Source organism: Crinia signifera, unplaced genomic scaffold, assembly GCF_055691185.1.
Source record: "Crinia signifera unplaced genomic scaffold, ASM5569118v1 HAP2_SCAFFOLD_405, whole genome shotgun sequence".
In the NCBI taxonomy this organism is placed as follows: Eukaryota; Metazoa; Chordata; class Amphibia; order Anura; family Myobatrachidae; genus Crinia; species Crinia signifera.
In genome coordinates, this window is record NW_028142298.1 from 25,367 (window position 1) to 38,977 (window position 13,611).

General features: G+C 49.4%; 1 long non-coding RNA gene across 1 annotated transcript in view; it reads left to right on the forward strand.

Moving 5' to 3' along the window:
• LOC146055235 (uncharacterized) overlaps positions 1 to 8,920 on the forward strand; it is a 34,111-nt gene extending 25,191 nt beyond the window's left edge. Inside the window, exon 3 of the long non-coding RNA XR_014468541.1 lies at positions 6,454 to 8,920. This is a non-coding gene — a long non-coding RNA (uncharacterized LOC146055235). The remainder of the gene's footprint in view (positions 1 to 6,453) is intronic.
• The last annotated feature ends 4,691 nt before the right edge of the window (positions 8,921 to 13,611 follow it).

Genomic DNA, 13,611 nt, shown 5'->3' on the forward strand with positions numbered 1-13,611 from the left:
CTGATCCTGCCAACACACTGAGGCCAGGCGGCCATATTTGTTACTGGCATTTATATAATCAGCTATGGAGATCTGTATTCTGGTGAATTAGGTGATGTTTTCCCCTTGGTTGTCCAGTAAGGGAGGCCAGATAACTAATGTTATGTTAAATCAGAGGAGAATAGCTTGGTGACAGCAGACACAGACCGGTTATAGGGCCAGATGCACTAAGCTTTAAAAGTGATAAAATGGAGAGCGATAAACAGCCAGCCAATCAGCTCCCGCCTGACATTTTTCAAACACAGCGTGTGACATGGCAGGTGGGAGCTGATTGGCTGGCTGTTTATCCCTCTCCATTTTATCACTTTTGAAGCTTAGTACATCTGGCCCATAGTCCTTAACCTGTCCGTGAGTGGGTCTGCTCAGTATAGCCGGAAGTACACACGTAGCAGCTTTATATGACTGCTGTGAGGGGCGGAAGGACGGCTACTATACCTATATAATGACACACGTCCATGTAACGCTTGTTTACATTAGTCTAGGGTGGCCAATCCTGGGATCGGCGGGATCCCGGGATTGGTCCCCAAAATGTCTGAGATTTCAATTCCACTCCAATTTCGGGATTGCGCATGGGCAGTCTAATGCCGGGCAGCGTCTGAACAACCGCTCACACGCTGCCCGTCTTTTCCCGACCTGCCGGAACTCTCTCCGCCCACCGCCTCAGCAGTGCCGCACATACACGGCGCGATTATTGCACCCGTTATGGGCTGGATCGCATCACATGCGTTTTGCGTGTGATGCAATCAGAAAGCAGTACAATAAGTATGTGCAGCGCATACTTTTTGTACTGTGCGATGCGATGCCTGTGGGAGCGCCATCGCATCGCACTGTGTATGGGCACCTTAACAGACCTGCTAAAAAGGTAATGTTACTGTAGTTCTAAATGCAGTTTTATTGGGGCATACTGTTTACATTTTCTGCACTTGCCGAAGTCGGCTCCCAGCCACCGATGAAATCGCTGGGCAGGGTTGTAAGTTCATCCCGGTCACATGGATACAAGCTGGAATTTGGTGCCCTCTCTTAAAGGAATAAAGTGAAAACAAATATTGTGCGTGTGAATATGTGTCAGAAGTCACAGCAGGCTTGCCTACCCTCCCGCATTCAGCGGGAGGTTCCCGATTTTTGCATGAGCCTCCCGCTGCCCCGCAATCCCCCTCCTTCCTCCCGGTTTTTTTGTAAGCCTCCATTGAATTTGGACTGCGCATGCGCGCGTCCTGAACTGGCCGGGGGTGGGGCCTGTATCGGGAAGTCGCACCGCTGGGTAGTTGTTGGTAGCGCCGGGGGCCGAGCTGCTGGGCACACAGACAGGAAGTCCAGACTGTCTGTCTGTGCACTGGGAGAAGGAGAAATAGCAACCGGGGCTTCCTGAGGCTGGCCCCGCCCCCACACTGAGGCTCCATGTGTGTCAGTCCTGCAGGCTGCAGCTGCTCTAGTCTCACAGCTCCTCGTCTTCTGCCTGTAATGTGATGACTTCCTGCACTGCCTGGAAGGAAGAACACAGCCAAGTGAGTGCTGTGGGAATGGGGGCTGTATATAATGTGTGTATGGGGGGGTCAGGTGTGTGTGTAATATAACGTGTGCTCACTGGTTGTGGGGGGTCTGTGTATAATTTAGTATTGTGTTATGTGCTGTGTGTTTTGAGTGCAATATGGGGGAGGGGAGCTGTGTATAATATACTATGTTGTATATGTGAATGTACTAGGTCCAATATGGGGTGGGGGTGTATAATGTACTGGGTGTTATAATGTACTACGGTGTGTTATAAGGGGGGCACACTTGCCTTCCCTCCTGCATTTTGCAGGAGGCTCCTGCTTTTAGCCCAAGCGCAGTGCCAGTATTCCCCAAAGCTGCCCCCTCTTACAATGTGGATTGCGCATGCGCAAGTTTAGAATAAATGGGGATGGGGATTGAAAGGATAGCTGGTAGTCCTGTGGGAAGAACACAGCACATGGCCCCTCCCCAAGCAGTGTGTCAGTCACCATGCTTACAGGCTCACATCCCACTCCTGACACCCCTCCCTCACAGGTACCCCTCTCCTAACTTTCTCCTCACATCCCCCTGACCACCTACCCACTCCACAAATGTATCCCTCTCCTGCTAACTCTCATCACATCCCCCTTTACCCACGGCACTGAGGTTAGAGCCTCTGGTTCGTCTATTTTAGATGTACATTCTTCATTGCTGTCTCCTTTCCCAGGACATGACTCCGGCATGGACGCAACTTGGCAGCAGTTCCTCACAGTCACCTCCATGCTGCCTGGTTAGTGCTCTCTTCTGCCCCATCTCCGACTGGCAGGGGTGGCGATACCCCTTCTATCGCCGTCCGCGCGAACCCCCCTCCCGTCCTCCATCGATCTCCTCCTCCCCCAGCAGGTGTCACAGCAGGGAGCACATCCGGCTGCAGGGGGAGGAGGAGACGCAGAGGGACACTGACAGCCGCCGGGATGTGACGGAGACCCCCGCAGACCACATCACAGGTATCGCGGGGGTCTCCATCACCGCAACCCGATGCCAGCCGCATATGTTAGTACATATGTGTAGCATCGTGGCGGCTGGCAGGCGAGGGGCGGCGATGTATATTAATACATCCCTCCCTGGGCCAAATGTACTAAGCTTGAAAAGTGATAAGATGGAGAGTGATAAACCACCAGCCAATCAGCTCCTACATGCCATGCCACAGTTTGAAAAATGACAGGTAGGAGCTGATTGGCTGGTGGTTTATCACTCTCCATTTTATCACTTTTCAAGGCTTAGTACATCTCACCCTCTATCCCTGACATCCTTTTCTCTCTTCCCCCTCTCTATCCTGGACACCCTCTCTCAGCCCTTTCGGTCTCTTCTCTCACCTCCTACTCTCCTCTCCTTTTCACCCCCTCTTTATCTCCGTCGCCTTCTCACTCTCACCCCCCCCCCCCCCAATCTCTCTATCCCTGAGACCCTCTCTCTATTCCCTCTCTCTCTCTCTCAATCCCCCATCTCTCTATCCTTGACACCCTTTTCTTTTTCTCCCCCTTCTCTCTCTTAGCCCTCTATCCGTTACACCTTCTCTCACCCACTCTCTATTCCTGACATTCTTTCATCCCCTTTCTTTCTTTCTTTCTTTCTTCCCTCTCTCACAACACCTTTCTTTATCCATGACACCTTCTCTCTTATCCCCCTTCTCTATATCCCTGACATCATCTGTCACCCCCTTCTTCTCATGCCCCTCTGACACCCTCTATCACCCCATTTCTCTCTCCCCTCTCTCTCAGCCCCTTTCTCTGTCCGTGACACTCACTCTCTCTTTCACCCCAATTATATCATCTCCAGCAACTCTCAGTCCTGGGAACTCTCTCTCTCACCCTCTCTTTATCCTTGACACTTTCTCACTCTTTCTGCCATTCCCTCACTTTTCCTGACAGCCAAATTATTTATCTCTTATCTTTCACACACTCTGACACTCTCTCATTCTCCTCCTCACGTTTCCTTCATTTACCCCCCCCCCTGACATTCTCTATCTCTCTCTTTCGCGCGCACGCACACACACGCTTTCTCTCTTTCACTTCTCTCTGTTTGTGCCTGATTCCGCCTGTCTCATATTCTAATAGGGTGGGACCTGCAGATGAGATGTCTAGTTTAAACCCCCCCAAGGTGCCCTGTTTAAAAAAAAAAAACAACCACAAGTCTACCAAATGTATAGTATGTCACATATACTCTATATAATGATGTATATGTCAGTATTATGCTCTGCTGTGTAATGTCAGCATGAGCCCTCATGTGTTATGTCAATGAGTAGCCCTGCTATGTGATGTCAGTCATGCTGTGTAATGTAGCTGTGATGTCAGGGAGTAGCCCTTCCGTGTAATGTAGCTGAGAGATCAGTGTGTAGCCAGTACTGCGCTTTGTACTTTCGTTTTTATGTGCCGCTGCAGGACACACCACTTGGTCACAGTAGACACACCCATATATGGAGATAGACACACCCCTTGGGTAGATTGTGACACGCCCCCTCAAGTGTGCTCTGCACAATGCTTTTCAGTGCAATCTATAATCTCCCTGAAACTAATTTTCAAAAGTAGGCAAGTATGTGGTAAGTGCACATGTGCAGAACACCCCCTGAGCATTGAGCAACCTGTGGGTGAGGACTGGAGCTCAGTCTGTATGTTGGTCATGTATGTGACTCCCACAGGGCTGCTGCATGGTGCTACTGGGGATATCTATGTGTATGGGCATACCAGTGTATCCTCAGCAGCGCTACTCTATGGCTCAGGTTGTAATATCTCAGCCCCAGTGCTGTCTGCATTATTATACACTGTATATTATCTATCTGCTTTCCCAAAGTGTGACACAGGTGTATATAGACCAGATTATAATCTATGGGAAGCCTCTGTGTGTATACTATATGTTCTCTCTCTCTGCTGCAGTAGCTATGCGCGCTTTGCTATGTTCTATGATAATAAACACATGTGAGTGTAATGGTAAATATGTGCCCGGCATGCCAATGTGGTGAGATACAGGTGCGCCAAACCGTACAGGCTAGCAAACTGCACGTAGCCATTAGTGCAGATGTAGGATAACTGGGCATACTGTATATAGGCTGGGATCACTGCTGCGTTCAGGTGACACCAAGTACATGTCACCCGCCGGGATTGCTTGCTGGATGGTTATACAGGGATTATTGTCACATTAGTTATACTGTAGTCTAAAGTGTATACTGTATTATCTACTATCCTAATGGGGCATACACACAGGGGGCGGGATGTACTAAAGGGAAAATGTGATAAAACGGGGGTTTTACCGCATTTTCCTATGTACCATTACCCGTCCGCCCCATCTCCGCCTGGCAGGGTATCGCCACCTCTGGGTGGCGATACCCTATAGATGCCTATGGGCTTCTATCGCCGCCCGCCGTCCTTGTGACCCCCCCTCCCATCCTCCATCGATCTACTCCTCCCCCAGCAGGTGTCACAGCCGGGAGGACATCCGGCTGTAGGGAGGAGGAGGAGAGGCAGGGGGACACTGACAGCCGCCAGGATGTGACGGAGACCCCCGCACACCACATTACAGGTATCGCGGGGGTCTCCGTCACCGCACCCCGATGCTAGCCGCATATGTTAGTACATATGCGGTAGCATCGCGGCGGCTGGCGATGTACATTAATACATCCCGCCCAGGGGGATATGAGGCTTATTTCTAAGTGATCTGACTAGATCGCTTAGAAATGAGAAAAGGATCACTCCACGTGTATACCCTCTGGTGATGACGATTGCGCGGTCCCGCGCGTCGCTGTTGCCTGACTAGATTTACACATTTGCATCCAGTTATAAATCTAGTCATCGCCAGTGTTCTCACACCAGAGAACACTGGCCGTGACAGATTGTTCAGCACACAATGCTGAGACATCTGTGCTTAACTGCAAACTTAGCACAAAGGCTCACTTGCACTGTGTTTGCACAGCTTTAGGGATGGACGTCTTTGCAATTGATGACAATAGTGCAACTGCCCATTGATTGTGGCATACTATGCAATGGATGACCATCAATGTTTTTACCTATTGATGGTGATCCATTTTCTTTGACTGATTGGATTGTGGGCCAATCAAAACATGTAGGCGGTGCTTCATGAGTGTTGGAGCAGAGCTATGCTGGTGGTAAGGGTTGCTGGTCTTACTGTACTGCATATTAAAATAATAATAATAAAAAATATATATATAATTTATGTAAGGTGCTAAACAACATATAATGGTGATTCAATTGTTTTGTGCACCCGTAGCTCTTGCCTAATGTAGTGGGAGCTAATGAATTGTTCGCAGCACTTGTCCTGGTCTTGTCGGCTGCATTTTTGCGCCCTAAATAAACTAGATGCAGCTTATTGCCCTACTGTGCGTGAAGGGTGCGAGGAGAAATCCAGGTGAGGTGCAGCCTGGGAGTCGGGTCACCAAACAATTGACTTTGATTTTAAAGCTTGTTTGTCACTGAGCTTATGTTGCAGGCATGTCCAAAATGTGGCCCTTCAGCTGTTTTGAAACTACACATCCCAGCATGCCTTGCCATAGTTTTAGTATTCCCTAATAGCAAAGCTGTGGCAAGGCATGATGGGACTTGCAGTTTCACAACAGCTGGCGGGCCATAGTTTGGACATGATTGGTGTATTGGGTTCGTTAGCTGTTCACTAGCCTTTTGCACAAACCACTTTGGCACATATGGAGATGTAATCTCTTTATTAGTCTTTTTATTAGTCTTGCACTCTACTATTACATATAATGCATGCCTTGACACCGTTTCACCGTTCGTGACACCCAAAATGTCGTTAAAATATTTGTTCCAACCAGATTGTTGCTCGGAAAATGTCCAAACTTTTTATTTCTTTACATTTTTGAAATACACAAAATGTTAAAATTGGATGTGAATTTCTACTTCATTTCCTTACATACAGGGAGCAACTTCTATCAGTCACCCCACCTTGACAAAGTGCCCAGCGAGGCATGAAACGGGTTGGAGACTTAAGGAGAGGAGAAGCCATCTTGCTGCTGCCCGAAGTACCGACACGCCAGTCGCTGACGTCAGCAAGCCGCGTCCCGGGACCAAAGCCGCAACAGAAGATTCCACCCAGAAGCGGACAGCAACTGAGCTGAGGAATACCGCTGCCTCTGTAAGGTTAGGGTTAGTAGGGAAAGCGCGACAATCTCCCTCTCTCACCTCACATCCTCCAAAAGGAGTGTAAACATTATTTTACTAATACATTTTTACTTTACAGGTGTCACTCGTATAAACTAATCCCAGCGCTCTTTTTTACCCCTCAGAACCTTTGCATTTATGAGAGCTGCTATACCATCAGTGCAGTTGATTTAACATTTTTCTCCTCACTTAGGATTATGGGGTATGGGACATTATACAATAACACCGGGGGGATGTGACCAGAGAGGTGACTGCTGGGAATGGGAAATTAGACAGTAACACCGGGGGGGGATGTGACCAGAGAGGTGACTGCTGGGAATGGGAAATTATACAGTAACACCGGGGGATGTGAAGGAGAGGTGACTGTTGGGATTGGGACATTGTACAGTAACACCGGGGGAAGTGACTGGAGAGGTGGCTGCTGGAAATGGGACATTATACAGTAACACCGAGAGATGTGACCGGAGAGGTGACTGCTGGGTATGGGACATTATACAGGAATGAGGCATTATCCAGTAACCCCTGAGAGGTGACTGCTGGGAATGAGGCATTATACAGTAACACCAGGGGATGTGACCGGAGAGGTGACTGCTGGGTATGGGACAGTATACAGTAACATCAGAAGAATGTAACCAGAGAGGTGTGTGCTGGGAATGGGACATTATACAGTAACACCGGAGGATGAGACCGGAGAGGTGACTGCTGGGAATGGGGCATTATACAGTAACACAGGGGAATGTGACCGGAGAGGAGACTGCTGGGAATGGGACATTATACAGTAACAAAGGGGATGTGACCAGAGAGGTGACTGCTGGGAATGGGTCATTATACATTAGCATTGGGGGATGTGACCGGAGAGGTGACTGCTGGGAATGGGGAATTACACAGTAACACCGGAGAGGTGACCGCTGGGAATGAGGCATTATACAGTAACATCGGGGGATGTGACCAGAGAGGTGACTACTGGGAATGTGGAATTATACAGTAACACCGGGGGAGGTGACTGCTGGAAATGGGACATGATACAGTAACACCGGGGGATGTGACCGTAGAGGATACAGCTGGGAATGGAACATTATACAGTAACACCTGGGGATGTGACCGTAGAGGATACAGCTGGGAATGGGACATTATACAGTAAAACCGGGGGATGTGAACGGAGAGGTGGCTGCTGGGAATGGGGCATTATACAGTGACCCGGGGGAAGTGACTGGAGAGGTGGCTGCTGGAAATGGGACACTATACAGTAACACCGGGAGATGGGACCGGAGAGGTGACTGCTGGGTATGGGACATTATACAGGAATGAGGCATTATCCAGTAACCCCAGAGAGGTGACTGCTGGGAATGAGGCATTATACAGTAACACCGGGGGATGTGACCGGAGAGGTGACTGCTGGAAATGGGACATTATACAGTAACACCGGGGGATGTGACCGGAGAGGTGACTGCTGGGTATGGGACATTATACAGTAACACTGGGGGATGTGACCAGAGAGGTGACTGCTTGGAATGGGGAATTATACAGTAACACCGTTGGAGGTGACTGCTGGAAATGGGACATTATACAGTAACACCGGGGGATGTGACCGGAGAGGTGACTGCTGGGAATGGGGCATTATAGAGTAACACCGTTGGATGTGACCAGAGAGGTGACTGCTGGAAATGGGGCATTATAGAGTAACACCGGGTGATGTGACTGGAGAGGTGATTGCTTGGAATGGGACATTATACAGTAACACCGGGGGGATGTGACCAGAGAGGTGACTGCTGGGAATGGGAAATTATACAGTAACACCGGGGGATGTGACCGGAGAGGTGGCTGCTGGGAATGGGGCATTATAAAGTAATCCTGGCGGATGTGACGGAGAGGTGACTGCTGGGATTGGGACATTATACAGTAAAACCGGGGGATGTGACCAGAGAGGTGACTGCTGGGAATGGGGCATTGTAGAGTAATCCTGGCGGATGTGACAGAGAGGTGACTGCTGGGATTGGGACATTATACAGTAAAACCGGGGGATGTGACCAGAGAGGTGACTGCTGGGAATGGGAAATTATACAGTAACACCGGGGGATGTGACCGGAGAGGTGGCTGCTGGCAATGGGGCATTATACAGTAACCCTGGCGGTTGTGACGGAGAGGTGACTGCTGGGATTGGGACATTATACAGTAAAACCGGGGGATGTGACCAGAGAGGTGACTGCTGGGAATGGGGCATTATAGAGTAACACCGTTGGATGTGACCAGAGAGGTGGCTGCTGGAAATGGGGCATTATAGAGTAACACAGGGGGATGTGACCAGAGAGGTGATTGGTGGGAATGGGAAATTATACAGTATCACCAGGGGGATGTGACCAGAGAGGTGACTGCTGGGAATGGGAAATTATACAGTAACACCGGGGGATATGACCGGAGAGGTGGCTGCTGGGAATGGGGCATTATACAGTAACCCTGGCGGATGTGACGGAGAGGTGACTGCTGGGATTGGGACATTGTACAGTAAAACCGGGGGATGTGACCAGAGAGGTGACTGCTGGGATTGGGGCATTATACAGTAAAACCTGGGGATGTGACCAGAGAGGTGACTGCTGGGATTGGGGCATTATACAGTAAAACCTGGTGATGTGACCGGAGAGGTGACTGCTGGGAATGGGGCATTATACAGGAGCACCGGGGGATGTGACCGGAGAGGTGACTGCTGGGAATGGGACATTATACAGTAACACCAGGGGATGTGCCTGATTGCTAGAGAGGCCGTCCTGCCGAATACCGGTTCCCACCGTTTCCCCTCCCTACAATGCAAGGGGATGTGTAACAAAGACACTTGCCCTCGTATTCCACTGCTACAGGAGAAATCCTTCGATGGTTGGCGACCATGAAAATATTTCTCCTGCCTTCACAAATAAGTCAATCTCAGTGCTGGATCATGAATAGTCAAAGTACATGACCGGACACACTGATACAGCTTTCACATCGCAAAATGCAGGGTCGCACCGGGACTTTGAAACGGTTCAGTCCCAGCCAGGGCTGTCTTAACGGGATGCAGTTAAAATCCCGTTGGAGGGAATCCTGGCGTTCAGAATCCCGATGCCGGAATCCCGACCGCCGAAATCCCGACACTTTCTCCCTCCGTGGGTGTCCACGACACCCCTGGAGGGAGAATAAATTAGCGTGCCGAGCGTAGCAAGGCACCGGGCCTGCTGCGTGGCGAGTGCAGCGAGCCCGCAAGGGGGGGCGATCCACGTGCCCCCCTTGTCAGGATTTCGGCGTTCGGGATTCCGGCGTCGGGATTTTGAACGCCGGGATCCCGACCGCTGGGATTTCATACTGAATCCGTCGTAACAGCAGTGTAGGCCCCTGGGCAAAGCAATGCACTGGGACCCTTACCTATTCTCCCCTCCTCAGAAAAACTCTAAAGGTGCCCATACACATTCCAATGCGGCGGGTGCAATGTGTGCTTTGAGATGCGCGCTCCCGCGGCATCTCATCGCACTGTACAAAAAGTATGTGCTGCACATACTTTTGTACTTGCTTTTCATCGCATTGCATGCACAACGCATGTACAAGGCATGCGATGCGTGCTATTTAAGCTCAAAATGCACGCCCGCATCGAGACGTGTATGGGCACCTTAAGGCTGGTTTCACACACTCCGGCTCCTGCCGGACGGTGAAATCCCGCACGGCCAGGGAGCCGTGCCTCACACACTAGTTTATCATGGAAGGGATGGCCACAGCCCGGCAGCCGTCCCTTCCAGTGGCGGGATTCGGCTGCAACCGTGCGGCCGGGCCGTGGCCGTCCCGTGTGAATGGACACAATAGTGTCCATTCACAACTAGTGTGTGCGGCACGGCTCCCTGGCCGTGCGGGATTTCACCGTCCGGCAGGAGCCGGAGTGTGTGAAACCAGCCTTAGTCAGAGAGAACCTGAGAATTCTGACTGGGAAGTGCAATTAACAGGTCAGATGTGGACTGCTGCTTTGAAGTTGGATATCTCAATTTCCCCAGGGCCGATTTTCAAAATTCTGGTATCCCTGGAAAAAGGGGATCCTCAGCTATCAGAGTATGGCCCTTATACACCTGGGGCCCCAGAGCAAGTGCCCATTAAGCCCATACAAAAAGACCGCCCTGGTCCCAGTTCGCTGACGTCATCCGGGGGCGATTATGCTGTGTACACACAGGGGCGATAGGGGCTGAAATCGCTGGGAATATGGTCGCTGAGCAACCATATTGCCAGTGATTGGAGTGTGCACCAGCGATAAATCGCCGGGTGCGCGCTCCCGTTTTCATGCTCCTCCGACCAGCGACATCCCCTGCCTCTTCACCCAGCAGTGTTTAAATTTTCATCTGCGACCATCTCTGGTCGCAGATGAAAACGGCACACTGGGCAATATGATTGCTGAGCAATATATTGCTAGCGATCATATTGCCCCGTGTGTACGCACCTTTATTCCTAACAATTTTGCTGCACCCGTCATCTTGAAACGTGCACATGTCCCTTTGATAATGAATTTACAAGACTGCCTAATTAGAGCAATAATTGATATTTGCGTGGAGATTAATAACAGTATTACAGACACACATGCTATGACCGATAACACACACGTAACAGACTTATTTTAATTTTTTTTCTAATGCACTTTATTTCACATTTATCACTTTTCACTTATGTTTTTAATATTTCGCTGTCCTTAATAAATGAATCAATAAACATCATGTTTTAGCCAATTCTCTGTTTCTTGGGTCACTTTATTAATGTACCTATAACATTAATCAGAACATTAATATATGCTAACCTAGATTGCCCCTTGTAGGAATACTTTATCTTTCTTTGCTTCCAAGTCTAATACATATTCCTGGGTGCGCCTCCCCCATTACCAATTGATACTTAATATAGTAATGCAGGGGTGAGATAGCTATACCAATTACAGGCCGTGCGGATTGATAACCTCTATCTATTAACCGGTATCAGCGGTATCAGATGGTCGAAAGTCATCAGGTCGACATACTGCAAAGTCGACATGGGTCTAGGTCGACAGGTCATTAGGTCAACATGGTCTAGGTCGACTGGGTTTTTCACTGGAATTTTTTTTTTTTTTTTGAGCCGACATGTGCCGACAGGCGGAATTTCATGCCCTACCATCCACTAGGGCAGGCGTTCCCAACCACGGTCCTCAGGACACACCAACAGTGCAGGTTTTAGTGATATCCAGGCTTCAGCACAGATGGATTAATCCAAATCACAGGTACTAATTAAGTCACCTGTGCTCAAGCCTGGATATCATTAAAACCTGTAATGTTGGTGTGCCTTGAGGACCGTGGTTGGGAATGCCTGCACTAGGGTGTGGTAGGAGAATAACATAGAGTGCCAAGCACAGCCAGACATGCGAGGGGATGCGGTGCACTTAATCCTGTGTCCATGTTGACTGTGTCGGCATTCGGGTAAAAAAAAAAAGTACAAAACCCCATGTTGAGCTAGACCATTTCGACCTAATGCTTTTTTGGACCAAATGACCTGTTGACCTTGACCCATGTTAACCTTGCAGTATGTTGACCTAATGACTGTCGACAATCTTTAGGTCGACCATATGATCCTTACCTGTTTCAGCAAGGAGTGTGAGGCCAATTTCTCTCCAGGGAATGGAGAAATATCTGTGTTTAGAGCCAGACTAGAATCACGTCTGTCTGTACGGGTTGCCCGTCAGGCCGCGCCCGCAGACAATAGATCGGGTATCATTTTTTTTTTTTTTTTATGTATGTTTGACAAAGGCCATACACTTCATTGGAGGTGAAGATCCGCAGACGAAGGCCAGAGCATACAGCTAATTGCTGCCGATCCTACTATTAAAAAAGAAAAAGGAATGTATTGTATACACAGAACATCAAACATGCCTTCCAACTTTTACCAATAGATCAGTGGGACCTGCATGCAGCTGGCCCTGGAAAGGGGCGGGGCTATGTGCAACGGGGGCGGGACCGGGCATCGAGGCCCCGGGTTTTCCATCTTCTTTGCCAGCGTACCCAGCCCCGTCTCTCCTTGCTGCACCTATCCAGCAATCACCGGCTGCCCCACAAAGCAGAGCAGCCATGATCACCTCCCCTCAAGGGACATCAGGGCAGGCTCCAAATAGCGGGACCGTACCACTGTAATCAGGACAGTTGGGAGGAATGCTATTCGTTTTCGGGACTTGTCTCCTGTCCTACATAACAGTTTATAGATGCTGTGACCAGGGGTGAGGGTCATTAAGTCGACAGTAATTAGATCTATTGGTCTGCAGTGAAAAGGTCTACATATGAAAAAGATCGACCTGGTTTAAATTGACGCTGAAAATGGTCGACACAATCCAAAAGGCTGCATGAAAAAGGTCAACACAGGAATAGGTCGACATGAGTTATTAAAGAAAATTGTGTATGTGGAAATCTGCTGACACGGGCACTGTATAAGTGTACAGCGACACGGACACACAGCTCCAATTTCTATTCACTTTTTCTTAATGCACTTTTTTAATTTTAACCTATTTTGCTGTTTTGTGCCAATGAATAAACTGTATATTCTACGCAGGGGCAGAGCGTCCATGGCGTCCCAGTCAGTGACTGCCTCCATCAGAGCAGCCGTAATGGTAATTGGTCTGTACACAGTCTCCGTCCTGCCCCCACTTAAAGTTATTCCTCCTGGTTATATATGGTGGCTAATTATTAATATTATGTAGTTTGAGCAGAAAATATTGTGGTATCAGTGGATGAGTCAAAAACTCAGGTTGCTCCCGGATCCGAAGGCGCTACACCCCACGCCCCTGAAACAGCAGACACTGGAGGAGGATTCGAACCCGTGGTGGCTCAGCCTGAGTGGCTGTCCCAAACGCTGAACTAACGGTACACGCCACTGTACCAGCCACTCATACACGGACTGTCCGTGT